The sequence below is a fragment of the Neomonachus schauinslandi genome, chromosome 3 (assembly GCF_002201575.2).
Source record: "Neomonachus schauinslandi chromosome 3, ASM220157v2, whole genome shotgun sequence".
Lineage (NCBI taxonomy): Eukaryota > Metazoa > Chordata > Mammalia > Carnivora > Phocidae > Neomonachus > Neomonachus schauinslandi.
In genome coordinates, this window is record NC_058405.1 from 112,093,278 (window position 1) to 112,099,277 (window position 6,000).

The 6,000-nt window shown below is 42.5% G+C and overlaps 1 long non-coding RNA gene across 2 annotated transcripts in view; it reads right to left on the reverse strand.

Moving 5' to 3' along the window:
- LOC110592286 overlaps nucleotides 1-5,730 on the reverse strand; it is a 42,848-nt gene extending 37,118 nt beyond the window's left edge. For both annotated transcript variants that reach the window (XR_002481093.1, XR_002481094.1), the window contains exon 1: nucleotides 5,541-5,730. This is a non-coding gene — a long non-coding RNA (uncharacterized LOC110592286). The remainder of the gene's footprint in view (nucleotides 1-5,540) is intronic.
- Nucleotides 5,731-6,000: the final 270 nt, after the last annotated feature.

Sequence of the window (6,000 nt, forward strand, 5' to 3'; positions counted from 1 at the left end):
TCAGCCATGAGTTCTAGGATAAGAATTTTAGTAACTAAGACTACAAATACTCTCAGTGAAAAATTTTTAAAATTTATCTTAAAGTGCATGTATTCCTATGCAAATAAGATGTGATGTCTGTGATCCATAGACATTTAACATCTTTTTATAATAAAGTTGACAAAGCATGGCTTGGCATTCACTGGCTGAATTTTTTTATCTATTTCATTTAGAACTATATAATCAATAAGGGGAAATGGAAGAAATTCCTTTACAGAAAGGCTGATTTAATTTCTCATAGAATGTTACTATTTAGTTGGTCTGCTTTCTGCCATTGCAGTCTCAGAAGACTCTGAGAGTATGAAATAAATTATACTCACCACAGACCATACAACTAAATGTTCTCTTATGTTATCAAAAGGAATCAAATTAGAACAGCAGTACTTTGTAAATAGCTGATCACGTGATCAGACATTAAGCTAGGAGGTCATTCTGTAAGGACGTAGGAGCTTTAAAAAGATCTAAGAAGACAGGAAACTGAACCAATAACTAAATACTACCATGATCTCATGCTTCATTTTGGGAAACAGTGTAGTGGCAATAAAGAGAATTTTAGGACTATTTTAGATACAAGTATGCAAGGATGGTGAGCTTGCTGTCTGCAAAGGAGCTAACTGCTCCCCTTATAAATGTCAGAACCGACTTCGGAAGGATCCGGGCCAATATAACATCATCTCAAAAAATAACAGCCATTATTATAGATCATACTGCAAAGGGTAGTTTGAATCATATCATCCATACCAAATTCAGTTTCCAAAAGGTAAATCACGAAATTCCGTAATTTTGGTGGCATATTCCTCACCAGGTTCTTAAGGCCAAACATTCTCATAGGCAACAAATGTTTGCTCACTATTTTCTGATTATAATTCCCATAGTGAGAAATAGTTTTGTTCTCCTGAACATGTCATACTTCTTTAATGAACATGACAGTTTTCATCCTTGTACTATAGGATTTATCATCTCTCAGGGGTCAGGATTTATTCATCTTTGTATTTCTTACTATCTAATGATGCTTTGCACAGTAGATGCTTAATACATGTCTGTTGATTAATAGTCATCTAATCGCCCTTTCATGCATGAAATCAATCAGTCGATCTAACATCCATTTAGATAACTCAAATAAAAAATTGAAATATGAAATGTGTGCTGTTTGTTTTATATGCTTTCTTTGATATATTTTTACCAATTAAGGGGTTTTTTTGACAAAGTTTACTGCTTTCCGTGAAGTACATTCTCTCCCTCGACATTCCTAGATTTAGTGCTGCAATCAAAGGGAAATGAAATAATTATTTCTAATACGGTTTGTAACAGAAATATGGTCCTTAAATCGCTTCCTTACATGTAATGACATATAAGAGTTCCATCTTCTCACGGAGAACCTACAGGGATTACAATACCAACCTCCTGTGTCATGAAACTTCATCCCCCAGCGTCTGGCCAAGTTTAAATCGGAGCACATCCGCTGTGCTTTCATAATCCAGCAAGATGCAAGTAAGAGTTCTGGGACCATTTATCTCATCTTTCTCAGTTAATGGGGGTCCCTTTCCCTCTTTACCCTGAGAAATACTGTTTGGCATGGTCCTTAAGCCACCGCTGCTTTTGGATTTTCAGTTAGCAGCTTGAGCGGACAGTGTCAAATTCCGACTGTGTTGGGGCAGAGAATGTGCCCACTCTCTGAGAGTCACACCTCAGCTGAATGCCTGCCTCATACACAGCCACATCAATTTTCTAAGCAGCATATGACAACAGGCGGAGGCCAGAGCTGCAAGGTAGAAGACCTGGCTTTCGGTCCTAGCTGTCACTTCACTACTTTCAATCCAAAAGAGTCACCCTTTAAACATATTTCTTCATGAGTCAAATGCCGAGTTTGACTCAAAATGTTTTCTAAAGTACCTTCCAGACTTGAAAATCTACAGTCTCCATCTCTTAAAATCTCTTAGAATGGTTTTCTCACCTATTAAGTGGGGGCATTATAAAGATTAAATTAGACAGTAAACCTATTAGTTCAGGGACTTGATCTATTTTGTCAGTCCTCTAGCCCACGTGACCAGAAGAGCACCTACTACTTTGCAGGCATCCAATAAGTATTTATGGAATGAATCAGTGGATGCTTTGAACAGGAACAACAGGAATGTAATTCCTTCTTAATAGCTGGCTACACTGATACTAACCAAGGAGATGACCCAATAATTCTGCCCGTCTACTGAGCAGCACCAACCACAACAGCTGTCCCACACTTGACATCTTGCCCACTTATCTCTGATGCAATTGAACGGCATGCCTATTTTTGAAAGGCCCCATGGTTTCTGTTCCAAATCTCCACTCCCTAGGCAATGGTGCTAGGATTAGGGGATTGGTCTGGATCACCCCATTTTCAGTACTGTGCACCCACTTTTTTTGATGATGTCACCAACTGAGGACAACATCGAAGACCCTTGTCTTCTGGAGGCTGCCTGGGAAAGGCTGTGCTAAACCCCATCACCCTCGTGGCGTGAGGTACACATTGATCCAAAGTTCTGAATTATTTGAGGCAGATCTAATTTCAAATTGTCTTATTATCTGAGGACATGTCAGATCATGTGTATCAGTTTTTGTTTGAAGATATGTCTCTTCTCTCTTCTCTGCTCCACGGTTCTTGTTTAAGAAATTTAGGACACCATTGCCCAAAGCATTTTCCCCAAAACCTAGTCCTGAGAGATGCCTTGTGAATAAAAACAGTTTTATGGGAAAATATTGCGTACACGATGAATATTACCATGTTAAATGCTTCTGTAGAGGAGAAACCAACTTGTATTTCTAGTATTTCCCCAAGTTTTGTTCACCAGGAAGCATTTTCCTTTTTCGGTAACACTTATAAACACCCTGGAATGAAGGAACATTTTTTTGAGAAATGCTCACAAGTCTGTTTTAATTTGGACCAAAGAAGGAAATGCAACATAATCTATGAAAAAAATGACAACCTTCAAATTAGTACTGATAAAAACATTGTAACCTTAAAATTTACCTGTGAATAAACTTCACAGGGAGGAAGCAGCTCTAGCTTTAATAGATGTTGGCATTAAGTGTTAAAAGGCAGGGCCCCAGTGAGGCATGCTTTCCTCCCAAGGGAACAGGCTGTAACCTAGGCTGTTACAGTTTGGGGGTGGAGGAGGGGCATGCCTTTGATAGCTTGAAACAGTAAACTGCCACAGAGAAAAAGGTTTCTGACCAATAAGGGGAAATCTTCCAGGAGAAATGCAGACAGGAGATCATCTCCTCTCTGCCCAGTTAACTCCTCACAGGTTTATTTCAGATATGGAAGAAAGTTTTGGTGTAAGCCTGTTTTAAAGAGTTATCCACATTAGAGGGAAAACACATATCTTACATTCCTCCCATTCGATACATTTGCACAAGAGCAAAGGGAAAAGTTTGAGTCAAAGACGAATGCAATTGACAAAGAGAGGTCATGGATGAAGCAGAAGTACTGTACTGGAGAGGTAACGTCCAAACAGGACGGATTCGTATATGGGTGCGCTAGCTCCGAGAGGCACGTGTAGAGTCTAATAACTACAGCGGGGTGCTTACAACTTTCCTTGATTGCTTAATACAACTGTAGGTGGTCCTTGGCTGCTTCTGATTTGACAAGGACATCACAGTGGGGTTCTAAAGTGAATTAGGTAAGCTGCCCTCTGTGCGTTCAGCAACAGGCACCTGGGCATCTTACGGTTTATTAACGGCTCTCTAGGTGCTCGGGATGCAGCCAGAATTGAGGACCATGGCTCTATTCTCTTCCAGAAGATGCTTAATTTCCCTGGCAATGCAGGTTAAGAAAGAAAGGAAAAAAGAGAGGCCAGAGATGGGCAAAACCAGAGTCAGGATCCTGGCTTCCATGGCAGACCCTTCACATGTCCTGTAGAAACTCCCTGTGCAAGTTGGTAATTGGTTGTGGGTGAAGGGTGATCAGAGATCGAGACGGAAATGGACTTTAAATGACAGCAGTTTACAGAACACTGGTGAACACAGTGAGCCGCGCGAGCAGAGGGGAAACAACAAGACTTTTACAAACCCCAAGAATGCTTTTGTAGTATAAGCTTATTCCTTGTAGCAAATTCACTGTAACCAAATCCCCAAAGACCCATTTCTTAATGCCATGACAGGAAAACATCTTTGTTTTACAAAGCCCTTCATTACAGTTCTCTAGTTCCAACTTCATCTCCCCATCAGATAGCCACTAAGAATACCAGCTAGCATGTATTAAGCTCTCTCTCATTACATGCCAGGCAACGTGCTAAGCACGGTAAGCACCGAGGCTGTTCCTCTTCACCACAACCCCGTGCGATGAGTAACGTTCTTCTCCTTATACGGAGAGGAAAGTGAGGCTTGGAGAGGTTAAGTAACTTACTCAAAGTTACACTGCTGGGAAGCGAGGGAGGGAGGCAGGGCCAAGCTGGACCCTGTCTGCTAGAGTCCTTGCTCTTAAATCTGCTTGCGTCAGGCTGCCTGGACAGATCAAGCTCAATTCCTACCCCACCACCTCTAGGGGATGTGTCCGTGTTTGGGTGAAGACTGGACTCGGCTGAGGCTTTCCCGCAGTAAGAGTGTTAGAGCTGGCCGCCTCTCCTTATCCCTCTGCTTTCCCGAGGCAGGATAACCTTTACCCTGTGGGTCAAACATCTTCAGAACTTCCACATCCAGGTGATCCATCTTTCACTTCTTCTTGCGTTTGTAATCAAGGCCCCTACACAGCATCACATGAATGGTACGTCTAAGAAGCGCTAGATCATCCATGCTGGGTCCAGGTTGTCTTGCGCTAGACCTGCGCCCCAGATCTGTGCCTGGTGGTGTTCCTAGTTCCACCGATAGTCAGCTTTGGTGCCCCCTCTGGCAGGGTTCCCTCTGTTCTGAACGGGTCCCCTTTAACGTTCACAGTTTGCATTTGCCCAGTTAAGGAGGGAGCCCATTGTCCGTAGACATAGATCACAGATCTCAATCTCAGAATACAACAAATAGTATATTCCTCTCCTCAATTACCTTTAGCCAAGTAATGGCAACAATTTTCGGGAACAGATTGAGTTTCATTCCAAACAGGTAAAATACCATTTAATCAGTTCTGCTTAGTATAGCAATTTCCAGGTCTCTAAGGATAGACCATGGTAACAGTGCTTTGCTGATCTGGTTTTCACACACACACACAAAATCTATTAAAAGAAAATCCGTTAGAACAGATGTGTTGACAAATCCCTGTCCACAAAGCAGTCAAGCTATTTAACAAAAATGTTGGTTCAGTATTTGTTCTATCTGTTATAAGTGTGTGGGTTTGCTGAGTCTCAGTGGGGGGTGGGCTGGAGAGAACAGAGAAAGAAGCATTAGCAGAGCCAGGTAAGGATGAAAGAAAACAGCAGTGGTGTAAGGTGAGAGGAAGGGGGGTGCTGGGGAGAAAAGGAAGACAGGGCAGGACAACCACAACCAAAGTTTCAGGAACAGGTACCAGAAAGCAGAAATCAGGAAACGCTGATGCTTACCATTCCAGGCGCTGCTAATTTCAACAGTTCTTCCCCCAACGCAGTCATCTTAAATCATCTTCTACCTCACTCCCTCTCCTCCCCCAGTATACCTCTCTCAATTCAAGAAACCACTGGATTCTCAAGCCTTAAATCTGTGAGTCTTCTAGACTCCTCTCTCTCACTCACTGGCGTTGAGTCGATCACCAAGTTCCAGTAACTCTTTCACTTCACTGTTGCTCAAACCTGTTCCCTTCTCTCAGTGACTGCCATCACCTCTCACGCAGACTCCTCCCACCACCTCCCACTGCCCTCGCTCACACCCTCATCCAATCCATTCGTCACCCACCAGCCCAGAGGGCTTTTATTTAAAACGCAACCTTTATCACCTAAGTGCATCTACACCCACTCTTTCTACTCCCATCTTTTTGCCCCCTCCTCCTGCCGCCAGTGCTGACATGTCGCCCCAATGCCTTCCGGG